The following is a 26,857-nucleotide window of genomic DNA, read 5'->3' as shown; positions in this document are numbered from 1 at the left end:
TATCTAGTTTCATGGCACTCTGGTCGGATATTAGACCTCATACTATTTCAGTTTTCTTAAATTTACTAAGGCTCTATGTGTGACCCAAGATATGATATATCCTGGAGAATGTTCCATGAGCACTTGAGAAGAAACGGTTTTCTGTTGTTTTGCAAAGGAAAGTCATATACATATCAGTTAAGTCCCTCTTGTTCAATGTGTCCTTTGAAGCCCATGTTTCCTTGTTTATTTTCATTTTGGGTGATCAGTCCATTGGGGAAAGAGGGGTGTTAATGTCCCCTACTATTTTTGTGTTACTGTCAGTTTCCCCTTTGACGGCTGTTAGGATATATCTTATGTATTGAAGTGCTACTACGTTGGCTTCATAAGGATTTGCATTTGCTCTATCACCTTCTTTGTTTGATTCCTTCATCCGTGTGTAGTGTTCTTCTTGTTTTCCTGCAATAGTCTTTCTCTTAAAGTCTATTTCGTCTGATATGAGAATTGGCACTCCAGGTTTCCGTGGATTTCCATTTGCTTGGAATGTCTTTTTCCATCCCCTCACTTTCAGTTTGTATGTGTCCCTAGGTCTAAAGTGGGTCGCTCCTAGACATCATATTTAACGGTCTTGTTTTTGTATCCCTTCATCCAGTCTATGTGTGTGGGTTGGAGCATTGAATCCATTTACATTTAAGGCAATTATCCGTGTGTATGTTCCTGTTCCCATTTACTTAATTGTTTTCGGGTTGTTATTGGAGGTCTTTTATTTCCTTTGTGTTTCCTGCCTAGAGAAGTTCCTTTATCATTTGTGATAAAGACGGTTTGGTGGTGCTGAATTCTCCTACCTTTGGTTTGTCTGTAAAGTTTTTACTTTCTCCGTCCAATCTGAATGAGATTCTTGCTGAGTTCAGTCACATTGGTGGTAGGTTTTTTCCTTTAATCACTTGAAATATGTCCTGCCACTCCCTACTGTCTTGTAGAATTTCTGCTGAAAGATCAGCTGTTAACTTTATGGGGATTCCCACATGTGGTATTTGTTGCTTTTCCCTTGCTGCTTTTAATACCTTTTCTTTGTATTTCATTTTGGATAGTTTGAAGAATATGTGTCTTGGAGTGTTTCTCCTTGGATTTCTCCTGTTTGGGACTCTCTGAGCTTCCTGGACGTGATTAACACTTTCCTTTCCTATATTAGAGAAGTTTTCAACGATACTCTTTCTGAATATTTTCTCAGTCCCTTTCTTTTTCTCTTCTTCTTCTGGGACCCGTCTGATTCGAATGTTGGTGCATTTAATGTTGTTCCAGAGGTCTCTGAGACTGTCCTCAATCTTTTCATTCTTATGTCTTCATACTGCTCTGCAGTAGTTAGTTAAACTATGTTATCTTCCAGGGCACTTATCCGTTCTTCTGCCAGAGCCTTTCTGCTATTGATCACTTCTAGAGAATTTTTAATTTCATTTATTGTTTTCTTCATTATTGTTCGTTTGCCCTTCAGTTCTTCTAGGTCCTTGTGGAAAGTTTCTTGTATTTTCTCTATCCTACTGCCAAGATTTTGGATCATCTTTACTCTCATCATTCTGAATAATTTTTCAGGTAGACTGCCTATTTCCTCTTCATTTGTTAGGTCTGGTGGGGTTTAAGTTGCTCCTTCATCTGCTGTGTGTTTTTCTGTCTCCTCTTTTTGCGTAATTCACTGCTTGGGGTCTCCTTTTCACAGGCTGCAGCTTCATAGTTATCTTTGTTTTTGGTGTCTGTCCCAGGTGGCTAAGTTTGTTCAGTGGGTTGTGTAGGCTTCTTGGTGGAGGGGAGTTGTGCCTGTGTTCTGGTGGATGAAGCTGGATCTTGTCTCTCTGCTGGGCAGTTCCACGTCTGGTGGTGTGTGGTTGGGTGTCTGTGGCCTTACTGCGATTTTAGGCATCCTCTCTGATAATGGATGGGGCTGTGTTCCTGTCTTACTCGTTGTTTGGCATACGGTTTCCAGCACTGTAGCTTGCTGGGCGTTGAGTGAAGGTGGATCTTGGCGTTGAGATGGAAATCTCTGGGAGATTTGCTCCGTTTGATATGACATGGAGCTGTAAGGTCTCCTGTGGACCAGTGTCCTGAGGTTGGCTCTCCCACCTCAGAGGCGCAGCACTGACTCCTGGTTGGAGCACCAAGAGACTTTCATCCACATGGCTCAGAATACAAGGGACCAAAAAGAGAAAGAAACAAAGACAGAGGATAAACGAACACACAATTATGTCAAATAAAATAAAGTCAAGTCATTAACATAAAACATAATTTTTAAGAAAATATTTTAAACTTAAAAATAAGAAAACAGACGGACAGAACCCTGGCACCAATGGTTAAAGCTAAGCTTTACAGACAAAAATCACAAACAGAAGCATACACATAGACACTCAAAAAAAGAGAAAAAGTGGGAATAAAATATATCTTTGCTCCCAAAGGCCACCACCTCGATTTTGGCATGATTCATTGTGTACTCAGGTAATCCACAGATGCAGGTTCCTTCAGGTTGAAAGTGGGGATTTAACCCGCTCTTCCTGAGGCTGCTGAGACACATCTCCCTTTCTCTTCTTTGTCCGCACAGTTCCCGGGCTTCAGCTTTGGATTTGGATCCGCCCCTTTGTGTAGGTCGCTTGAGGGCCTCTGTTCTTTCCTCAGAGAGGACAGGGTTAAAGGAGAAGCTCATTGAGGGCTGTGTCTCCCTCAGGCCGGGGGAGTGAGGAGTACGGAATAGGAGTCAGCCTGTAGCGGTATAGCGCATCGTGACTTTGCAGCAGCCTGAGGCGCACCGTGCATCCTCCCAGGGAAGTTGTCCCTGGATCACGGGACCCTATCAGTGGCGGGCTGCAGAAGCCCCCGGCAGGGGCACTGTGGATAGTGACCTGTCTTTGCTCACAGGCTTCTTGGTGGCGGCCGCAGCAGCCTTACGTCTCATGCCAGTCTCTGGTATCCGCGCTGATAGCCGCACCTCACGCCCATCTCTGGAGCTCCATTACGCGACGCTCTTAATACACGCTCCTCACGCACCAGGAAACAAATTGGGAAGAAAAATTCCCTTGTCTCTTACGCAGTTGCAGGGCTTTTCCAGGACTCCCTCTGAGCTAGCCGTGGCGCACTAGCACCCTTCAGGCTGTGTTCATGCCGCCAGCCCCAGTCCTCACCGTGGCATGCTGCTGAAACCGCAGCCTCAGCCTCCAACCCCCGCCTTCCCCGGCAGGTGAACAGACAAGCCTCTCAGGCTGGTGAGCTCGGGTCGGCATCGCTCCTCTGTGGGGGAATCTGTCCACTTTGCCCTCCGCACCCCAGTTGCTGGGCTCTCCTCCTTGGCTCCGAAGCTTCCCCACTCCGTTACACACAGTGTCTGCCTGCGAAGGGGCTTTCTAGTGTGTGGAACCCTTTCCTCCTTCACAGCTGCTTCCCACTGTTGCAAGTCCCGTCCCTAGTCTCTTGTCTCTGTTATTTCTCTCCTCTTTTCCCCTACCCAGGTTCGTAGGGAGTTTCTTGCCCTTTGGGAGGTGTGAGGTCTTCGGCCAGCGTTCAGTGGCCGTTCTATAAGAGCGGTTCTTCCTGCAGATTTATTTCTGATGAATCTGTGGGGAGGAAAGTGATCTCCGCCTCTCCCTCTTCCGTCATCTTCAAGTTCCTCCCCCATTGTTGTTTTGATCTGCATTTCTCTAATGATTAGAGATGTTGAGCATTGTTTCATGGGTTTGTTGGCAAAGAGTATATATGCTTTGGAGAAATATCTGTTTCGGTCTTCTGTCCTCTTTTGGATTGGGTTGTTTGTCTTTCTGATATTGAGTTGCATGAGCTCCGTGGAGATTAATCCTTTGTCAGTGGCTTCGTTTACAAATATTTTCTCCCATTCTGAGGGTTGTCTTTTCATCCTGATTTTCATTTCCTTCGCTGTGCAAAAGCTTTACAGTTTCACTAGGTCCCATTTGTTTCTTTCTGTTTTTATTTCCAGTTCTCTATGAGGGGGCTCCCAAAACGTCTTTGCGTGATTTATGTCACCGAGTGTTCTGCCTTTGTTTTCTTCTAAGAGTTTTAATGTGTCTGGCCTTACATTTAGATCTTTAATCGATTTGCAGTTTATTTTTGTGTATGGAGTTAAGAAGTGTTGTAATTTCATGCTTTTACATGTAGCTGTGCACTTTCCCCAGAACCATTATTGAAGAGGCTATCTGTTCTCCATTGTATACTCTTGCCTCCTTTATCAAGTAGAAAGGAGTGTGGGTTTATCCGTGGCTTACTGTCCTGTTTCATTGATCTACACTTCTGTTTGTGAGCAAGTAGCATACCCTCTTTATTATTACAGTTTTTTTTTTTATCGTCTGAAGTCAGGGAACCTGATTCCTCCAGCTCTGTTTTTCTTTCTCAAGATACCTTTGGCTCTTCAGGCTCTTTTGTGTTTTCACACGAATGCTGAAATATTTTGTTCTAGTTCTGTGACAAATGCCATTGGTAGTTCGATAGGGATTGCAATGAACTGTAGATTGCTTTGTGTAGCATAGTCATATTTGCAATGTTGTTTCTACCAGTCCAAAAAAAATGGTATATGTCTCCATCTCTTTGTGTCACCTTTAATTTCTTTCATCAGTGTGTCATGGTTTTCTTCACACATGTATTTTGTCTCTTTGGTGCATTTACTCTCAAGTATGTTATTCGTTTTGTAGCAATGGTAAAGGAGAGTGTTTCCTTAATTTCTCTTTCGGATTTTTCTTCAGTAGTGCATAGTAATGCAAGAGATTTTTGTGCATTAACTTTGTATCCTGTCACTGTACCAAATTCATTGATTAGTTCTGGTAGTTTTCTGGTAGCGTCTTTAGAATTCTCTATGTATACCATCAAGTCATCTGAAAACAGTGACAGATTTACTTCTTCTCTTCCAACCTGGATGCTTTTAATTTTTTTTTTTTTTTTCTTCTCTGAGTGCTGTGGGTAAAACTTCCAAAACCTGGTTAAGTAATATTAGTGACAGTTCGCAAACTTGTCTTTTTCCTGATCTTAAAGGAAATGGTTTCAGTGTTTCACCTTTGAGAACAAAGTTGGCTGTGGGTCTGTCATATATGGCCTTTATTATGTTGAGGTACATTCACTCTATGTGTACTTTCTGGAGAGTGCTATCCTACACTATTTTTGAATGTTTCCAAAAGATTTTTTTTGCATTTATTGAGATAATCATAGGATTTTTCTCCTTCAACTTGTTAGTATGTTTTATCATCTCGATTGATTTGCATATATCGTAAAATCCTGCCTTCCTTGGATAAAGCCCACTTGATCATGGCGTATTATGCCTTTAATGTGCTGTTGGATTCTAGTTTCTAGTATTTTCTTTGAGATTCTGACATTTAAGGTCCTCCGTGATATTGGCCTGTAGTGTTCATTTTTATCTGACACTTTGTCTGCTTTTGGTATCAGAGTGACTGTGGCCTCGTTTAATGATTTTGGGAGTGTCCCTCACTCTGTTATATTTTGGACGAGTCTGAGAAGGATAGGTGTTAGCTCTTGTCAAAAGTTTGGATAGAAATCGCCTGTGAAGCCATCTGATCTTGGGCTTTGGCTTGTTGGAAAATTTTAATCACAATTTCAATTTCAGTGCTTACGATTAGTCTGTCCATAGCTTCTGTTTATCTTGGTTCAGTCTCAGAAGGTTGTGCTTTTCGAAGAATTTGTCCATTTCTTCCAGGTTGTCCATTTAGTTGGCAAAAGATGTTTGTAGTAATCTCTCATGATCCTTTGTATTTCTGCAGTGTCAGTTGTTACTTCTCCTTTTTCATTTCTAATTCTGTTGGTTTGGATCTTCTCCATTTCTTTTCTAAATAAATCTGGCGGATGGTGGATACATTATATGCATCCTCTTAAATATCTAGCTTTTAGGTGTACCGACCTTTGCTCTTGTTTTCTCCATTCTTTTTCATTTATTTCTGATCTGAACTTTCTTATTTCTTTCCTTCTGCTAATCCTTTTTTGTTTGTTTGGTGTTTGGTCCTTTTTTCTCTAAGGGCTTTAGGTGTAAGTCTAGGTTGTTTATATGGGGGATTTCTTGTTTCTTGATGGAGGATTTTATGGCTCTAAACTTCCCTGTTAGAACTGCTTTTGCTGCATCCCATAGGTTGGGGTGGTCGTATTTGCATTGTCATTTTTTTCCAGGTATTTTGTGATTTCATCTTTGTTTTCTTCAGTGATTGCTTGAGTATTTAACAGCGTTTTGTTGAGCTTCCATGTGTTTCTATTGTTTACAGTTCTTTTTTTCCTTTCATTGATATCTAGTTTCATGGCACTCTGGTCGGATATTAGACCTCATACTATTTCAGTTTTCTTAAATTTACTAAGGCTCTATGTGTGACCCAAGATATGATATATCCTGGAGAATGTTCCATGAGCACTTGAGAAGAAACGGTTTTCTGTTGTTTTGCAAAGGAAAGTCATATACATATCAGTTAAGTCCCTCTTGTTCAATGTGTCCTTTGAAGCCCATGTTTCCTTGTTTATTTTCATTTTGGGTGATCAGTCCATTGGGGAAAGAGGGGTGTTAATGTCCCCTACTAGTTTTGTGTTACTGTCAGTTTCCCCTTTGACGGCTGTTAGGATATATCTTATGTATTGAAGTGCTACTACGTTGGCTTCATAAGGATTTGCATTTGCTCTATCACCTTCTTTGTTTGATTCCTTCATCCGTGTGTAGTGTTCTTCTTGTTTTCCTGCAATAGTCTTTCTCTTAAAGTCTATTTCGTCTGATATGAGAATTGGCACTCCAGGTTTCCGTGGATTTCCATTTGCTTGGAATGTCTTTTTCCATCCCCTCACTTTCAGTTTGTATGTGTCCCTAGGTCTAAAGTGGGTCGCTCCTAGACATCATATTTAGCGGTCTTGTTTTTGTATCCCTTCATCCAGTCTATGTGTGTGGGTTGGAGCATTGAATCCATTTACATTTAAGGCAATTATCCGTGTGTATGTTCCTGTTCCCATTTACTTAATTGTTTTCGGTTTGTTATTGGAGGTCTTTTATTTCCTTTGTGTTTCCTGCCTAGAGAAGTTCCTTTATCATTTGTGATAAAGACGGTTTGGTGGTGCTGAATTCTCCTACCTTTGGTTTGTCTGTAAAGTTTTTACTTTCTCCGTCCAATCTGAATGAGATTCTTGCTGAGTACAGTCACATTGGTGGTAGGTTTTTTCCTTTAATCACTTGAAATATGTCCTGCCACTCCCTACTGTCTTGTAGAATTTCTGCTGAAAGATCAGCTGTTAACTTTATGGGGATTCCCACATGTGGTATTTGTTGCTTTTCCCTTGCTGCTTTTAATACCTTTTCTTTGTATTTCATTTTGGATAGTTGGAAGAATATGTGTCTTGGAGTGTTTCTCCTTGGATTTCTCCTGTTTGGGACTCTCTGAGCTTCCTGGACGTGATTAACACTTTCCTTTCCTATATTAGAGAAGTTTTCAACTTTACTCTTTCTGAATATTTTCTCAGTCCCTTTCTTTTTCTCTTCTTCTTCTGGGACCCGTCTGATTCGAATGTTGGTGCATTTAATGTTGTTCCAGAGGTCTCTGAGACTGTCCTCAATCTTTTCATTCTTATGTCTTCATACTGCTCTGCAGTAGTTAGTTAAACTATGTTATCTTCCAGGGCACTTATCCGTTCTTCTGCCAGAGCCTTTCTGCTATTGATCACTTCTAGAGAATTTTTAATTTCATTTATTGTTTTCTTCATTATTGTTCGTTTGCCCTTCAGTTCTTCTAGGTCCTTGTGGAAAGTTTCTTGTATTTTCTCTATCCTACTGCCAAGATTTTGGATCATCTTTACTCTCATCATTCTGAATAATTTTTCAGGTAGACTGCCTATTTCCTCTTCATTTGTTAGGTCTGGTGGGGTTTAAGTTGCTCCTTCATCTGCTGTGTGTTTTTCTGTCTCCTCTTTTTGCGTAATTCACTGCTTGGGGTCTCCTTTTCACAGGCTGCAGCTTCATAGTTATCTTTGTTTTTGGTGTCTGTCCCAGGTGGCTAAGTTTGTTCAGTGGGTTGTGTAGGCTTCTTGGTGGAGGGGAGTTGTGCCTGTGTTCTGGTGGATGAAGCTGGATCTTGTCTCTCTGCTGGGCAGTTCCACGTCTGGTGGTGTGTGGTTGGGTGTCTGTGGCCTTACTGCGATTTTAGGCATCCTCTCTGATAATGGATGGGGCTGTGTTCCTGTCTTACTCGTTGTTTGGCATACGGTTTCCAGCACTGTAGCTTGCTGGGCGTTGAGTGAAGGTGGATCTTGGCGTTGAGATGGAAATCTCTGGGAGATTTGCTCCGTTTGATATGACATGGAGCTGTAAGGTCTCCTGTGGACCAGTGTCCTCAGGTTGGCTCTCCCACCTCAGAGGCGCAGCACTGACTCCTGGTTGGAGCACCAAGAGACTTTCATCCACATGGCTCAGAATACAAGGGACCAAAAAGAGAAAGAAATAAAGACAGAGGATAAACGAACACACAATTATGTCAAATAAAATAAAGTCAAGTCATTAACATAAAACATAATTTTTAAGAAAATATTTTAAACGTAAAAATAAGAAAACAGACGGACAGAACCCTGGCACCAATGGTTAAAGCTAAGCTTTACAGACAAAAATCACAAACAGAAGCATACACATAGACACTCAAAAAAAGAGAAAAAGTGGGAATAAAATATATCTTTGCTCCCAAAGGCCACCACCTCGATTTTGGCATGATTCATTGTGTACTCAGGTAATCCACAGATGCAGGTTCCTTCAGGTTGAAAGTGGGGATTTAACCCGCTCTTCCTGAGGCTGCTGAGACACATCTCCCTTTCTCTTCTTTGTCCGCACAGTTCCCGGGCTTCAGCTTTGGATTTGGATCCGCCCCTTTGTGTAGGTCGCTTGAGGGCCTCTGTTCTTTCCTCAGAGAGGACAGGGTTAAAGGAGAAGCTCATGGGGGGCTGTGTCTCCCTCAGGCCGGAGGAGTGAGGAGTACGGAATAGCAGTCAGCCTGTAGCGGTATAGCGCATCGTGACTTTGCAGCAGCCTGAGGCGCACCGTGCATCCTCCCAGGGAAGTTGTCCCTGGATCACGGGACCCTATCAGTGGCGGGCTACAGAAGCCCCCGGCAGGGGCACTGTGGATAGTGGCCTGTCTTTGCTCACAGGCTTCTTGGTGGCGGCCGCAGCAGCCTTACGTCTCATGCCAGTCTCTGGGATCCGCGCTGATAGCCGCACCTCACGCCCATCTCTGGAGCTCCATTACGCGACGCTCTTAATACACTCTCCTCACGCACCAGGAAACAAATTGGGAAGAAAAATTCCCTTGTCTCTTACGCAGTTGCAGGGCTTTTCCAAGACTCCCTCTGAGCTAGCCGTGGCGCACTAGCACCCTTCAGGCTGTGTTCATGCCGCCAGCCCCAGTCCTCACCGTGGCATGCTGCTGAAACCGCAGCCTCCGACTCCAAACCCCGCCTTCCCCGGCAGGTGAACAGACAAGCCTCTCAGGCTGGTGAGCTCTGGTCGGCATCGCTCCTCTGTGGGGGAATCTGTCCACTTTGCCCTCCGCACCCCAGTTGCTGGGCTCTCCTCCTTGGCTCCGAAGCTTCCCCACTCCGTTACACACAGTGTCTGCCTGCGAAGGGGCTTTCTAGTGTGTGGAACCCTTTCCTCCTTCACAGCTGCTTCCCACTGTTGCAAGTCCCGTCCCTAGTCTCTTGTCTCTGGTATTTCTCTCCTCTTTTCCCCTACCCAGGTTCGTAGGGAGTTTCTTGACCTTTGGGAGGTGTGAGGTCTTCGGCCAGCGTTCAGTGGCCGTTCTATAAGAGCGGTTCTTCCTGCAGATTTATTTCTGATGAATCTGTGGGGAGGAAAGTGATCTCCGCCTCTCCCTCTTCCGTCATCTTCAAGTTCCTCCCCCATTGTTGTTTTGATCTGCATTTCTCTAATGATTAGAGATGTTGAGCATTGTTTCATGGGTTTGTTGGCAAAGAGTATATATGCTTTGGAGAAATATCTGTTTCGGTCTTCTGTCCTCTTTTGGATTGGGTTGTTTGTCTTTCTGATATTGAGTTGCATGAGCTCCGTGGAGATTAATCCTTTGTCAGTGGCTTCGTTTACAAATATTTTCTCCCATTCTGAGGGTTGTCTTTTCATCCTGATTTTCATTTCCTTCGCTGTGCAAAAGCTTTACAGTTTCACTAGGTCCCATTTGTTTCTTTCTGTTTTTATTTCCAGTTCTCTATGAGGGGGCTCCCAAAACGTCTTTGTGTGATTTATGTCACCGAGTGTTCTGCCTTTGTTTTCTTCTAAGAGTTTTAACGTGTCTGGCCTTACATTTAGGTCTTTAATCGATTTGCAGTTTATTTTTGTGTATGGAGTTAAGAAGTGTTGTAATTTCATGCTTTTACATGTAGCTGTGCACTTTCCCCAGAACCATTATTGAAGAGGCTATCTGTTCTCCATTGTATACTCTTGCCTCCTTTATCAAATAGAAAGGAGTGTGGGTTTATCCGTGGCTTACTGTCCTGTTTCATTGATCTACACTTCTGTTTGTGAGCAAGTAGCATACCCTCTTTATTATTACAGTTTTTTTTTTTATCGTCTGAAGTCAGGGAACCTGATTCCTCCAGCTCTGTTTTTCTTTCTCAAGATACCTTTGGCTCTTCAGGCTCTTTTGTGTTTTCACACGAATGCTGAAATATTTTGTTCTAGTTCTGTGACAAATGCCATTGGTAGTTCGATAGGGATTGCAATGAACTGTAGATTGCTTTGTGTAGCATAGTCATGTTTGCAATGTTGTTTCTACCAGTCCAAAAACATGGTATATGTCTCCATCTCTTTGTGTCACCTTTAATTTCTTTCATCAGTGTGTCATGGTTTTCTTCACACATGTATTTTGTCTCTTTGGTGCATTTACTCTCAAGTATGTTATTCGTTTTGTAGCAATGGTAAAGGAGAGTGTTTCCTTAATTTCTCTTTCGGATTTTTCTTCAGTAGTGCATAGTAATGCAAGAGATTTTTGTGCATTAACTTTGTATCCTGTCACTGTACCAAATTCATTGATTAGTTCTGGTAGTTTTCTGGTAGCGTCTTTAGAATTCTCTAGGTATACCATCAAGTCATCTGAAAACAGTGACAGATTTACTTCTTCTCTTCCAACCTGGATGCTTTTAATTTTTTTTTTTTTTCTTCTCTGAGTGCTGTGGGTAAAACTTCCAAAACCTGGTTAAGTAATATTAGTGACAGTTCGCAAACTTGTCTTTTTCCTGATCTTAAAGGAAATGGTTTCAGTATTTCACCTTTGAGAACAAAGTTGGCTGTGGGTCTGTCATATATGGCCTTTATTATGTTGAGGTACATTCACTCTATGTGTACTTTCTGGAGAGTGCTATCCTACACTATTTTTGAAGGTTTCCAAAAGATTTTTTTTGCATTTATTGAGATAATCATAGGATTTTTCTCCTTCAACTTGTTAGTATGGTTAATCATCTCGAATGATTTGCATATATCGTAAAATCCTGCCTTCCTTGGATAAAGCCCACTTGATCATGGCGTATTATGCCTTTAATGTGCTGTTGGATTCTAGTTTCTAGTATTTTCTTTGAGATTCTGACATTTAATTTCCTCCGTGATATTGGCCTGTAGTGTTCATTTTTATCTGACACTTTGTCTGCTTTTGGTATCAGAGTGACTGTGGCCTCGTTTAATGATTTTGGGAGTGTCCCTCACTCTGTTATATTTTGGACGAGTCTGAGAAGGATAGGTGTTAGCTCTTGTCAAAAGTTTGGATAGAAATCGCCTGTGAAGCCATCTGATCTTGGGCTTTGGCTTGTTGGAAAATTTTAATCACAATTTCAATTTCAGTGCTTACGATTAGTCTGTCCATAGCTTCTGTTTATCTTGGTTCAGTCTCAGAAGGTTGTGCTTTTCGAAGAATTTGTCCATTTCTTCCAGGTTGTCCATTTAGTTGGCAAAAGATGTTTGTAGTAATCTCTCATGATCCTTTGTATTTCTGCAGTGTCAGTTGTTACTTCTCCTTTTTCATTTCTAATTCTGTTGGTTTGGATCTTCTCCATTTCTTTTCTAAATAAATCTGGCGGATGGTGGATACATTATATGCATCCTCTTAAATATCTAGCTTTTAGGTTTACCGACCTTTGCTCTTGTTTTCTCCATTCTTTTTCATTTATTTCTGATCTGAACTTTCTTATTTCTTTCCTTCTGCTAATCCTTTTTTGTTTGTTTGGTGTTTGGTCCTTTTTTCTCTAAGGGCTTTAGGTGTAAGGCTAGGTTGTTTATATGGGGGATTTCTTGTTTCTTGATGGAGGATTTTATGGCTCTAAACTTCCCTGTTAGAACTGCTTTTGCTGCATCCCATAGGTTGGGGTGGTCGTATTTGCATTGTCATTTTTTTCCAGGTATTTTGTGATTTCATCTTTGTTTTCTTCAGTGATTGCTTGATTATTTAACAGCGTTTTGTTGAGCTTCCATGTGTTTCTATTGTTTACATTTCTTTTTTTCCTTTCATTGATATCTAGTTTCATGGCACTCTGGTCGGATATTAGACCTCATACTATTTCAGTTTTCTTAAATTTACTAAGGCTCTATGTGTGACCCAAGATATGATATATCCTGGAGAATGTTCCATGAGCACTTGAGAAGAAACGGTTTTCTGTTGTTTTGCAAAGGAAAGTCATATACATATCAGTTAAGTCCCTCTTGTTCAATGTGTCCTTTGAAGCCCATGTTTCCTTGTTTATTTTCATTTTGGGTGATCAGTCCATTGGGGAAAGAGGGGTGTTAATGTCCCCTACTATTTTTGTGTTACTGTCAGTTTCCCCTTTGACGGCTGTTAGGATATATCTTATGTATTGAAGTGCTACTACGTTGGCTTCATAAGGATTTGCATTTGCTCCATCACCTTCTTTGTTTGATTCCTTCATCCGTGTGTAGTGTTCTTCTTGTTTTCCTGCAATAGTCTTTCTCTTAAAGTCTATTTCGTCTGATATGAGAATTGGCACTCCAGGTTTCCGTGGATTTCCATTTGCTTGGAATGTCTTTTTCCATCCCCTCACTTTCAGTTTGTATGTGTCCCTAGGTCTAAAGTGGGTCGCTCCTAGACATCATATTTAACGGTCTTGTTTTTGTATCCCTTCATCCAGTCTATGTGTGTGGGTTGGAGCATTGAATCCATTTACATTTAAGGCAATTATCCGTGTGTATGTTCCTGTTCCCATTTACTTAATTGTTTTCGGGTTGTTATTGGAGGTCTTTTATTTCCTTTGTGTTTCCTGCCTAGAGAAGTTCCTTTATCATTTGTGATAAAGACGGTTTGGTGGTGCTGAATTCTCCTACCTTTGGTTTGTCTGTAAAGTTTTTACTTTCTCCGTCCAATCTGAATGAGATTCTTGCTGAGTACAGTCACATTGGTGGTAGGTTTTTTCCTTTAATCACTTGAAATATGTCCTGCCACTCCCTACTGTCTTGTAGAATTTCTGCTGAAAGATCAGCTGTTAACTGTATGGGGATTCCCACATGTGGTATTTGTTGCTTTTCCCTTGCTGCTTTTAATACCTTTTCTTTGTATTTCATTTTGGATAGTTTGAAGAATATGTGTCTTGGAGTGTTTCTCCTTGGATTTCTCCTGTTTGGGACTCTCTGAGCTTCCTGGACGTGATTAACGCTTTCCTTTCCTATATTAGAGAAGTTTTCAACTTTACTCTTTCTGAATATTTTCTCAGTCCCTTTCTTTTCCTCTTCTTCTTCTGGGACCCGTCTGATTCGAATGTTGGTGCATTTAATGTTGTTCCAGAGGTCTCTGAGACTGTCCTCAATCTTTTCATTCTTATGTCTTCATACTGCTCTGCAGTAGTTAGTTAAACTATGTTATCTTCCAGGGCACTTATCCGTTCTTCTGCCAGAGCCTTTCTGCTATTGATCACTTCTAGAGAATTTTTAATTTCATTTATTGTTTTCTTCATTATTGTTCGTTTGCCCTTCAGTTCTTCTAGGTCCTTGTGGAAAGTTTCTTGTATTTTCTCTATCCTACTGCCAAGATTTTGGATCATCTTTACTCTCATCATTCTGAATAATTTTTCAGGTAGACTGCCTATTTCCTCTTCATTTGTTAGGTCTGGTGGGGTTTAAGTTGCTCCTTCATCTGCTGTGTGTTTTTCTGTCTCCTCTTTTTGCGTAATTCACTGCTTGGGGTCTCCTTTTCACAGGCTGCAGCTTCATAGTTATCTTTGTTTTTGGTGTCTGTCCCAGGTGGCTAAGTTTGTTCAGTGGGTTGTGTAGGCTTCTTGGTGGAGGGGAGTTGTGCCTGTGTTCTGGTGGATGAAGCTGGATCTTGTCTCTCTGCTGGGCAGTTCCACGTCTGGTGGTGTGTGGTTGGGTGTCTGTGGCCTTACTGCGATTTTAGGCATCCTCTCTGATAATGGATGGGGCTGTGTTCCTGTATTACTCGTTGTTTGGCATACGGTTTCCAGCACTGTAGCTTGCTGGGCGTTGAGTGAAGGTGGATCTTGGCGTTGAGATGGAAATCTCTGGGAGATTTGCTGCGTCTGATATGACATGGAGCTGTAAGGTCTCCTGTGGACCAGTGTCCTCAGGTTGGCTCTCCCACCTCAGAGGCGCAGCACTGACTCCTGGTTGGAGCACCAAGAGACTTTCATCCACATGGCTCAGAATACAAGGGACCAAAAAGAGAAAGAAACAAAGACAGAGGATAAACGAACACACAATTATGTCAAATAAAATAAAGTCAAGTCATTAACATAAAAGATAATTTTTAAGAAAATATTTTAAACGTAAAAATAAGAAAACAGACGGACAGAACCCTGGCACCAATGGTTAAAGCTAAGCTTTACAGACAAAAATCACAAACAGAAGCATACACATAGACACTCAAAAAAAGAGAAAATGTGGGAATAAAATATACCTTTGCTCCCAAAGGCCACCACCTCGATTTTGGCATGATTCATTGTGTACTCAGGTAATCCACAGATGCAGGTTCCTTCAGGTTGAAAGTGGGGATTTAACCCGCTCTTCCTGAGGCTGCTGAGACACATCTCCCTTTCTCTTCTTTGTCCGCACAGTTCCCGGGCTTCAGCTTTGGATTTGGATCCGCCCCTTTGTGTAGGTCGCTTGAGGGCCTCTGTTCTTTCCTCAGAGAGGACAGGGTTAAAGGAGAAGCTCATGGGGGGCTGTGTCTCCCTCAGGCCGGAGGAGTGAGGAGTACGGAATAGCAGTCAGCCTGTAGCGGTATAGCGCATCGTGACTTTGCAGCAGCCTGAGGCGCACCGTGCATCCTCCCAGGGAAGTTGTCCCTGGATCACGGGACCCTATCAGTGGCGGGCTACAGAAGCCCCCGGCAGGGGCACTGTGGATAGTGGCCTGTCTTTGCTCACAGGCTTCTTGGTGGCGGCCGCAGCAGCCTTACGTCTCATGCCAGTCTCTGGGATCCGCGCTGATAGCCGCACCTCACGCCCATCTCTGGAGCTCCATTACGCGACGCTCTTAATACACTCTCCTCACGCACCAGGAAACAAATTGGGAAGAAAAATTCCCTTGTCTCTTACGCAGTTGCAGGGCTTTTCCAAGACTCCCTCTGAGCTAGCCGTGGCGCACTAGCACCCTTCAGGCTGTGTTCATGCCGCCAGCCCCAGTCCTCACCGTGGCATGCTGCTGAAACCGCAGCCTCCGACTCCAAACCCCGCCTTCCCCGGCAGGTGAACAGACAAGCCTCTCAGGCTGGTGAGCTCTGGTCGGCATCGCTCCTCTGTGGGGGAATCTGTCCACTTTGCCCTCCGCACCCCAGTTGCTGGGCTCTCCTCCTTGGCTCCGAAGCTTCCCCACTCCGTTACACACAGTGTCTGCCTGCGAAGGGGCTTTCTAGTGTGTGGAACCCTTTCCTCCTTCACAGCTGCTTCCCACTGTTGCAAGTCCCGTCCCTAGTCTCTTGTCTCTGGTATTTCTCTCCTCTTTTCCCCTACCCAGGTTCGTAGGGAGTTTCTTGACCTTTGGGAGGTGTGAGGTCTTCGGCCAGCGTTCAGTGGCCGTTCTATAAGAGCGGTTCTTCCTGCAGATTTATTTCTGATGAATCTGTGGGGAGGAAAGTGATCTCCGCCTCTCCCTCTTCCGTCATCTTCAAGTTCCTCCCCCATTGTTGTTTTGATCTGCATTTCTCTAATGATTAGAGATGTTGAGCATTGTTTCATGGGTTTGTTGGCAAAGAGTATATATGCTTTGGAGAAATATCTGTTTCGGTCTTCTGTCCTCTTTTGGATTGGGTTGTTTGTCTTTCTGATATTGAGTTGCATGAGCTCCGTGGAGATTAATCCTTTGTCAGTGGCTTCGTTTACAAATATTTTCTCCCATTCTGAGGGTTGTCTTTTCATCCTGATTTTCATTTCCTTCGCTGTGCAAAAGCTTTACAGTTTCACTAGGTCCCATTTGTTTCTTTCTGTTTTTATTTCCAGTTCTCTATGAGGGGGCTCCCAAAACGTCTTTGCGTGATTTATGTCACCGAGTGTTCTGCCTTTGTTTTCTTCTAAGAGTTTTAACGTGTCTGGCCTTACATTTAGGTCTTTAATCGATTTGCAGTTTATTTTTGTGTATGGAGTTAAGAAGTGTTGTAATTTCATGCTTTTACATGTAGCTGTGCACTTTCCCCAGAACCATTATTGAAGAGGCTATCTGTTCTCCATTGTATACTCTTGCCTCCTTTATCAAATAGAAAGGAGTGTGGGTTTATCCGTGGCTTACTGTCCTGTTTCATTGATCTACACTTCTGTTTGTGAGCAAGTAGCATACCCTCTTTATTATTACAGTTTTTTTTTTTATCGTCTGAAGTCAGGGAACCTGATTCCTCCAGCTCTGTTTTTCTTTCTCAAGATACCTTTGGCTCTTCAGGCTCTTTTGTGTTTTCACACGAATGCTGAAATATTTTGTTCTAGTTCTGTGACAAATGCCATTGGTAGTTCGATAGGGATTGCAATGAACTGTAGATTGCTTTGTGTAGCATAGTCATGTTTGCAATGTTGTTTCTACCAGTCCAAAAACATGGTATATGTCTCCATCTCTTTGTGTCACCTTTAATTTCTTTCATCAGTGTGTCATGGTTTTCTTCACACATGTATTTTGTCTCTTTGGTGCATTTACTCTCAAGTATGTTATTCGTTTTGTAGCAATGGTAAAGGAGAGTGTTTCCTTAATTTCTCTTTCGGATTTTTCTTCAGTAGTGCATAGTAATGCAAGAGATTTTTGTGCATTAACTTTGTATCCTGTCACTGTACCAAATTCATTGATTAGTTCTGGTAGTTTTCTGGTAGCGTCTTTAGAATTCTCTAGGTATACCATCAAGTCATCTGAAAACAGTGACAGATTTACTTCTTCTCTTCCAACCTGGATGCTTTTAATTTTTTTTTTTTTTTCTTCTCTGAGCGCTGTGGGTAAAACTTCCAAAACCTGGTTAAGTAATATTAGTGACAGTTCGCAAACTTGTCTTTTTCCTGATCTTAAAGGAAATGGTTTCAGTATTTCACCTTTGAGAACAAAGTTGGCTGTGGGTCTGTCATATATGGCCTTTATTATGTTGAGGTACATTCACTCTATGTGTACTTTCTGGAGAGTGCTATCCTACACTATTTTTGAAGGTTTCCAAAAGATTTTTTTTGCATTTATTGAGATAATCATAGGATTTTTCTCCTTCAACTTGTTAGTATGGTTTATCATCTCGAATGATTTGCATATATCGTAAAATCCTGCCTTCCTTGGATAAAGCCCACTTGATCATGGCGTATTATGCCTTTAATGTGCTGTTGGATTCTAGTTTCTAGTATTTTCTTTGAGATTCTGACATTTAAGTTCCTCCGTGATATTGGCCTGTAGTGTTCATTTTTATCTGACACTTTGTCTGCTTTTGGTATCAGAGTGACTGTGGCCTCGTTTAATGATTTTGGGAGTGTCCCTCACTCTGTTATATTTTGGACGAGTCTGAGAAGGATAGGTGTTAGCTCTTGTCAAAAGTTTGGATAGAAATCGCCTGTGAAGCCATCTGATCTTGGGCTTTGGCTTGTTGGAAAATTTTAATCACAATTTCAATTTCAGTGCTTACGATTAGTCTGTCCATAGCTTCTGTTTATCTTGGTTCAGTCTCAGAAGGTTGTGCTTTTCGAAGAATTTGTCCATTTCTTCCAGGTTGTCCATTTAGTTGGCAAAAGATGTTTGTAGTAATCTCTCATGATCCTTTGTATTTCTGCAGTGTCAGTTGTTACTTCTCCTTTTTCATTTCTAATTCTGTTGGTTTGGATCTTCTCCATTTCTTTTCTAAATAAATCTGGCGGATGGTGGATACATTATATGCATCCTCTTAAATATCTAGCTTTTAGGTTTACCGACCTTTGCTCTTGTTTTCTCCATTCTTTTTCATTTATTTCTGATCTGAACTTTCTTATTTCTTTCCTTCTGCTAATCCTTTTTTGTTTGTTTGGTGTTTGGTCCTTTTTTCTCTAAGGGCTTTAGGTGTAAGGCTAGGTTGTTTATATGGGGGATTTCTTGTTTCTTGATGGAGGATTTTATGGCTCTAAACTTCCCTGTTAGAACTGCTTTTGCTGCATCCCATAGGTTGGGGTGGTCGTATTTGCATTGTCATTTTTTTCCAGGTATTTTGTGATTTCATCTTTGTTTTCTTCAGTGATTGCTTGATTATTTAACAGCGTTTTGTTGAGCTTCCATGTGTTTCTATTGTTTACATTTCTTTTTTTCCTTTCATTGATATCTAGTTTCATGGCACTCTGGTCGGATATTAGACCTCATAGTATTTCAGTTTTCTTAAATTTACTAAGGCTCTATGTGTGACCCAAGATATGATATATCCTGGAGAATGTCCCATGAGCACTTGAGAAGAAACGGTTTTCTGTTGTTTTGCAAAGGAAAGTCATATACATATCAGTTAAGTCCCTCTTGTTCAATGTGTCCTTTGAAGCCCATGTTTCCTTGTTTATTTTCATTTTGGGTGATCAGTCCATTGGGGAAAGAGGGGTGTTAATGTCCCCTACTAGTTTTGTGTTACTGTCAGTTTCCCCTTTGACGGCTGTTAGGATATATCTTATGTATAGAAGTGCTACTACGTTGGCTTCATAAGGATTTGCATTTGCTCCATCACCTTCTTTGTTTGATTCCTTCATCCGTGTGTAGTGTTCTTCTTGGTTTCCTGCAATAGTCTTTCTCTTAAAGTCTATTTCGTCTGATATGAGAATTGGCACTCCAGGTTTCCGTGGATTTCCATTTGCTTGGAATGTCTTTTTCCATCCCCTCACTTTCAGTTTGTATGTGTCCCTAGGTCTAAAGTGGGTCGCTCCTAGACATCATATTTAACGGTCTTGTTTTTGTATCCCTTCATCCAGTCTATGTGTGTGGGTTGGAGCATTGAATCCATTTACATTTAAGGCAATTATCCGTGTGTATGTTCCTGTTCCCATTTACTTAATTGTTTTCGGTTTGTTATTGGAGGTCTTTTATTTCCTTTGTGTTTCCTGCCTAGAGAAGTTCCTTTATCATTTGTGATAAAGACGGTTTGGTGGTGCTGAATTCTCCTACCTTTGGTTTGTCTGTAAAGTTTTTACTTTCTCCGTCCAATCTGAATGAGATTCTTGCTGAGTACAGTCACATTGGTGGTAGGTTTTTTCCTTTAATCACTTGAAATATGTCCTGCCACTCCCTACTGTCTTGTAGAATTTCTGCTGAAAGATCAGCTGTTAACTTTATGGGGATTCCCACATGTGGTATTTGTTGCTTTTCCCTTGCTGCTTTTAATACCTTTTCTTTGTATTTCATTTTGGATAGTTGGAAGAATATGTGTCTTGGAGTGTTTCTCCTTGGATTTCTCCTGTTTGGGACTCTCTGAGCTTCCTGGACGTGATTAACGCTTTCCTTTCCTATATTAGAGAAGTTTTCAACGATACTCTTTCTGAATATTTTCTCAGTCCCTTTCTTTTTCTCTTCTTCTTCTGGGACCCGTCTGATTCGAATGTTGGTGCATTTAATGTTGTTCCAGAGGTCTCTGAGACTGTCCTCAATCTTTTCATTCTTATGTCTTCATACTGCTCTGCAGTAGTTAGTTAAACTATGTTATCTTCCAGGGCACTTATCCGTTCTTCTGCCAGAGCCTTTCTGCTATTGATCACTTCTAGAGAATTTTTAATTTCATTTATTGTTTTCTTCATTATTGTTCGTTTGCCCTTCAGTTCTTCTAGGTCCTTGTGGAAAGTTTCTTGTATTTTCTCTATCCTACTGCCAAGATTTTGGATCATCTTTACTCTCATCATTCTGAATAATTTTTCAGGTAGACTGCCTATTTCCTCTTCATTTGTTAGGTCTGGTGGGGTTTAAGTTGCTCCTTCATCTGCTGTGTGTTTTTCTGTCTCCTCTTTTTGCGTAATTCACTGCTTGGGGTCTCCTTTTCACAGGCTGCAGCTTCATAGTTATCTTTGTTTTTGGTGTCTGTCCCAGGTGGCTAAGTTTGTTCAGTGGGTTGTGTAGGCTTCTTGGTGGAGGGGAGTTGTGCCTGTGTTCTGGTGGATGAAGCTGGATCTTGTCTCTCTGCTGGGCAGTTCCACGTCTGGTGGTGTGTGGTTGGGTGTCTGTGGCCTTACTGCGATTTTAGGCATCCTCTCTGATAATGGATGGGGCTGTGTTCCTGTATTACTCGTTGTTTGGCATACGGTTTCCAGCACTGTAGCTTGCTGGGCGTTGAGTGAAGGTGGATCTTGGCGTTGAGATGGAAATCTCTGGGAGATTTGCTGCGTCTGATATGACATGGAGCTGTAAGGTCTCCTGTGGACCAGTGTCCTCAGGTTGGCTCTCCCACCTCAGAGGCGCAGCACTGACTCCTGGTTGGAGCACCAAGAGACTTTCATCCACATGGCTCAGAATACAAGGGACCAAAAAGAGAAAGAAACAAAGACAGAGGATAAACGAACACACAATTATGTCAAATAAAATAAAGTCAAGTCATTAACATAAAAGATAATTTTTAAGAAAATATTTTAAACGTAAAAATAAGAAAACAGACGGACAGAACCCTGGCACCAATGGTTAAAGCTAAGCTTTACAGACAAAAATCACAAACAGAAGCATACACATAGACACTCAAAAAAAGAGAAAATGTGGGAATAAAATATACCTTTGCTCCCAAAGGCCACCACCTCGATTTTGGCATGATTCATTGTGTACTCAGGTAATCCACAGATGCAGGTTCCTTCAGGTTGAAAGTGGGGATTTAACCCGCTCTTCCTGAGGCTGCTGAGACACATCTCCCTTTCTCTTCTTTGTCCGCACAGTTCCCGGGCTTCAGCTTTGGATTTGGATCCGCCCCTTTGTGTAGGTCGCTTGAGGGCCTCTGTTCTTTCCTCAGAGAGGACAGGGTTAAAGGAGAAGCTCATTGGGGGCTGTGTCTCCCTCAGGCCGGGGGAGTGAGGAGTACGGAATAGGAGTCAGCCTGTAGCGGTATAGCGCATCGTGACTTTGCAGCAGCCTGAGGCGCACCGTGCATCCTCCCAGGGAAGTTGTCCCTGGATCACGGGACCCTATCAGTGGCGGGCTGCAGAAGCCCCCGGCAGGGGCACTGTGGATAGTGGCCTGTCTTTGCTCACAGGCTTCTTGGTGGCGGCCGCAGCAGCCTTACGTCTCATGCCAGTCTCTGGGATCCGCGCTGATAGCCGCACCTCACGCCCATCTCTGGAGCTCCATTACGCGACGCTCTTAATACACTCTCCTCACGCACCAGGAAACAAATTGGGAAGAAAAATTCCCTTGTCTCTTACGCAGTTGCAGGGCTTTTCCAGGACTCCCTCTGAGCTAGCCGTGGCGCACTAGCACCCTTCAGGCTGTGTTCATGCCGCCAGCCCCAGTCCTCACCGTGGCATGCTGCTGAAACCGCAGCCTCAGCCTCCAACCCCCGCCTTCCCCGGCAGGTGAACAGACAAGCCTCTCAGGCTGGTGAGCTCTGGTCGGCATCGCTCCTCTGTGGGGGAATCTGTCCACTTTGCCCTCCGCACCCCAGTTGCTGGGCTCTCCTCCTTGGCTCCGAAGCTTCCCCACTCCGTTACACACAGTGTCTGCCTGCGAAGGGGCTTTCTAGTGTGTGGAACCCTTTCCTCCTTCACAGCTGCTTCCCACTGTTGCAAGTCCCGTCCCTAGTCTCTTGTCTCTGTTATTTCTCTCCTCTTTTCCCCTACCCAGGTTCGTAGGGAGTTTCTTGCCCTTTGGGAGGTGTGAGGTCTTCGGCCAGCGTTCAGTGGCCGTTCTATAAGAGCGGTTCTTCCTGCAGATTTATTTCTGATGAATCTGTGGGGAGGAAAGTGATCTCCGCCTCTCCCTCTTCCGTCATCTTCAAGTTCCTCCCCCATTGTTGTTTTGATCTGCATTTCTCTAATGATTAGAGATGTTGAGCATTGTTTCATGGGTTTGTTGGCAAAGAGTATATATGCTTTGGAGAAATATCTGTTTCGGTCTTCTGTCCTCTTTTGGATTGGGTTGTTTGTCTTTCTGATATTGAGTTGCATGAGCTCCGTGGAGATTAATCCTTTGTCAGTGGCTTCGTTTACAAATATTTTCTCCCATTCTGAGGGTTGTCTTTTCATCCTGATTTTCATTTCCTTCGCTGTGCAAAAGCTTTACAGTTTCACTAGGTCCCATTTGTTTCTTTCTGTTTTTATTTCCAGTTCTCTATGAGGGGGCTCCCAAAACGTCTTTGCGTGATTTATGTCACCGAGTGTTCTGCCTTTGTTTTCTTCTAAGAGTTTTAACGTGTCTGGCCTTACATTTAGGTCTTTAATCGATTTGCAGTTTATTTTTGTGTATGGAGTTAAGAAGTGTTGTAATTTCATGCTTTTACATGTAGCTGTGCACTTTCCCCAGAACCATTATTGAAGAGGCTATCTGTTCTCCATTGTATACTCTTGCCTCCTTTATCAAATAGAAAGGAGTGTGGGTTTATCCGTGGCTTACTGTCCTGTTTCATTGATCTACACTTCTGTTTGTGAGCAAGTAGCATACCCTCTTTATTATTACAGTTTTTTTTTTTTATCATCTGAAGTCAGGGAACCTGATTCCTCCAGCTCTGTTTTTCTTTCTCAAGATACCTTTGGCTCTTCAGGCTCTTTTGTGTTTTCACACGAATGCTGAAATATTTTGTTCTAGTTCTGTGACAAATGCCATTGGTAGTTCGATAGGGATTGCAATGAACTGTAGATTGCTTTGTGTAGCATAGTCATGTTTGCAATGTTGTTTCTACCAGTCCAAAAACATGGTATATGTCTCCATCTCTTTGTGTCACCTTTAATTTCTTTCATCAGTGGGTCATGGTTTTCTTCACACATGTATTTTGTCTCTTTGGTGCATTTACTCTCAAGTATGTTATTCGTTTTGTAGCAATGGTAAAGGAGAGTGTTTCCTTAATTTCTCTTTCGGATTTTTCTTCAGTAGTGCATAGTAATGCAAGAGATTTTTGTGCATTAACTTTGTATCCTGTCACTGTACCAAATTCATTGATTAGTTCTGGTAGTTTTCTGGTAGCGTCTTTAGAATTCTCTAGGTATACCATCAAGTCATCTGAAAACAGTGACAGATTTACTTCTTCTCTTCCAACCTGGATGCTTTTAATTTTTTTTTTTTTTTCTCTGAGTGCTGTGGGTAAAACTTCCAAAACCTGGTTAAGTAATATTAGTGACAGTTCGCAAACTTGTCTTTTTCCTGATCTTAAAGGAAATGGTTTCAGTGTTTCACCTTTGAGAACAAAGTTGGCTGTGGGTCTGTCATATATGGCCTTTATTATGTTGAGGTACATTCACTCTATGTGTACTTTCTGGAGAGTGCTATCCTACACTATTTTTGAAGGTTTCCAAAAGATTTTTTTTGCATTTATTGAGATAATCATAGGATTTTTCTCCTTCAACTTGTTAGTATGGTTTATCATCTCCATTGATTTGCATATATCGTAAAATCCTGCCTTCCTTGGATAAAGCCCACTTGATCATGGCGTATTATGCCTTTAATGTGCTGTTGGATTCTGGTTTCTAGTATTTTCTTTGAGATTCTGACATTTAAGGTCCTCCGTGATATTGGCCTGTAGTGTTCATTTTTATCTGACACTTTGTCTGCTTTTGGTATCAGAGTGACTGTGGCCTCGTTTAATGATTTTGGGAGTGTCCCTCACTCTGTTATATTTTGGACGAGTCTGAGAAGGATAGGTGTTAGCTCTTGTCAAAAGTTTGGATAGAAATCGCCTGTGAAGCCATCTGATCTTGGGCTTTGGCTTGTTGGAAAATTTTAATCACAATTTCAATTTCAGTGCTTACGATTAGTCTGTCCATAGCTTCTGTTTATCTTGGTTCAGTCTCAGAAGGCTGTGCTTTTCGAAGAATTTGTCCATTTCTTCCAGGTTGTCCATTTAGTTGGCAAAAGATGTTTGTAGTAATCTCTCATGATCCTTTGTATTTCTGCAGTGTCAGTTGTTACTTCTCCTTTTTCATTTCTAATTCTGTTGGTTTGGATCTTCTCCATTTCTTTTCTAAATAAATCTGGCGGATGGTGGATACATTATATGCATCCTCTTAAATATCTAGCTTTTAGGTGTACCGACCTTTGCTCTTGTTTTCTCCATTCTTTTTCATTTATTTCTGATCTGAACTTTCTTATTTCTTTCCTTCTGCTAATCCTTTTTTGTTTGTTTGGTGTTTGGTCCTTTTTTCTCTAAGGGCTTTAGGTGTAAGTCTAGGTTGTTTATATGGGGGATTTCTTGTTTCTTGATGGAGGATTTTATGGCTCTAAACTTCCCTGTTAGAACTGCTTTTGCTGCATCCCATAGGTTGGGGTGGTCGTATTTGCATTGTCATTTTTTTCCAGGTATTTTGTGATTTCATCTTTGTTTTCTTCAGTGATTGCTTGAGTATTTAACAGCGTTTTGTTGAGCTTCCATGTGTTTCTATTGTTTACAGTTCTTTTTTTCCTTTCATTGATATCTAGTTTCATGGCACTCTGGTCGGATATTAGACCTCATACTATTTCAGTTTTCTTAAATTTACTAAGGCTCTATGTGTGACCCAAGATATGATATATCCTGGAGAATGTTCCATGAGCACTTGAGAAGAAACGGTTTTCTGTTGTTTTGCAAAGGAAAGTCATATACATATCAGTTAAGTCCCTCTTGTTCAATGTGTCCTTTGAAGCCCATGTTTCCTTGTTTATTTTCATTTTGGGTGATCAGTCCATTGGGGAAAGAGGGGTGTTAATGTCCCCTACTAGTTTTGTGTTACTGTCAGTTTCCCCTTTGACGGCTGTTAGGATATATCTTATGTATTGAAGTGCTACTACGTTGGCTTCATAAGGATTTGCATTTGCTCTATCACCTTCTTTGTTTGATTCCTTCATCCGTGTGTAGTGTTCTTCTTGTTTTCCTGCAATAGTCTTTCTCTTAAAGTCTATTTCGTCTGATATGAGAATTGGCACTCCAGGTTTCCGTGGATTTCCATTTGCTTGGAATGTCTTTTTCCATCCCCTCACTTTCAGTTTGTATGTGTCCCTAGGTCTAAAGTGGGTCGCTCCTAGACATCATATTTAACGGTCTTGTTTTTGTATCCCTTCATCCAGTCTATGTGTGTGGGTTGGAGCATTGAATCCATTTACATTTAAGGCAATTATCCGTGTGTATGTTCCTGTTCCCATTTACTTAATTGTTTCCGGTTTGTTATTGGAGGTCTTTTATTTCCTTTGTGTTTCCTGCCTAGAGAAGTTCCTTTATCATTTGTGATAAAGACGGTTTGGTGGTGCTGAATTCTCCTACCTTTGGTTTGTCTGTAAAGTTTTTACTTTCTCCGTCCAATCTGAATGAGATTCTTGCTGAGTACAGTCACATTGGTGGTAGGTTTTTTCCTTTAATCACTTGAAATATGTCCTGCCACTCCCTACTGTCTTGTAGAATTTCTGCTGAAAGATCAGCTGTTAACTTTATGGGGATTCCCACATGTGGTATTTGTTGCTTTTCCCTTGCTGCTTTTAATACCTTTTCTTTGTATTTCATTTTGGATAGTTGGAAGAATATGTGTCTTGGAGTGTTTCTCCTTGGATTTCTCCTGTTTGGGACTCTCTGAGCTTCCTGGACGTGATTAACGCTTTCCTTTCCTATATTAGAGAAGTTTTCAACGATACTCTTTCTGAATATTTTCTCAGTCCCTTTCTTTTTCTCTTCTTCTTCTGGGACCCGTCTGATTCGAATGTTGGTGCATTTAATGTTGTTCCAGAGGTCTCTGAGACTGTCCTCAATCTTTTCATTCTTATGTCTTCATACTGCTCTGCAGTAGTTAGTTAAACTATGTTATCTTCCAGGGCACTTATCCGTTCTTCTGCCAGAGCCTTTCTGCTATTGATCACTTCTAGAGAATTTTTAATTTCATTTATTGTTTTCTTCATTATTGTTCGTTTGCCCTTCAGTTCTTCTAGGTCCTTGTGGAAAGTTTCTTGTATTTTCTCTATCCTACTGCCAAGATTTTGGATCATCTTTACTCTCATCATTCTGAATAATTTTTCAGGTAGACTGCCTATTTCCTCTTCATTTGTTAGGTCTGGTGGGGTTTAAGTTGCTCCTTCATCTGCTGTGTGTTTTTCTGTCTCCTCTTTTTGCGTAATTCACTGCTTGGGGTCTCCTTTTCACAGGCTGCAGCTTCATAGTTATCTTTGTTTTTGGTGTCTGTCCCAGGTGGCTAAGTTTGTTCAGTGGGTTGTGTAGGCTTCTTGGTGGAGGGGAGTTGTGCCTGTGTTCTGGTGGATGAAGCTGGATCTTGTCTCTCTGCTGGGCAGTTCCACGTCTGGTGGTGTGTGGTTGGGTGTCTGTGGC

The sequence above is a fragment of the Eschrichtius robustus genome, chromosome Y, assembly GCF_028021215.1.
Source record: "Eschrichtius robustus isolate mEscRob2 chromosome Y, mEscRob2.pri, whole genome shotgun sequence".
NCBI lineage: Eukaryota > Metazoa > Chordata > Mammalia > Artiodactyla > Eschrichtiidae > Eschrichtius > Eschrichtius robustus.
The sequence above is the reverse complement of the archived record's forward strand: the minus strand, read 5'-3'. Positions refer to the sequence as shown.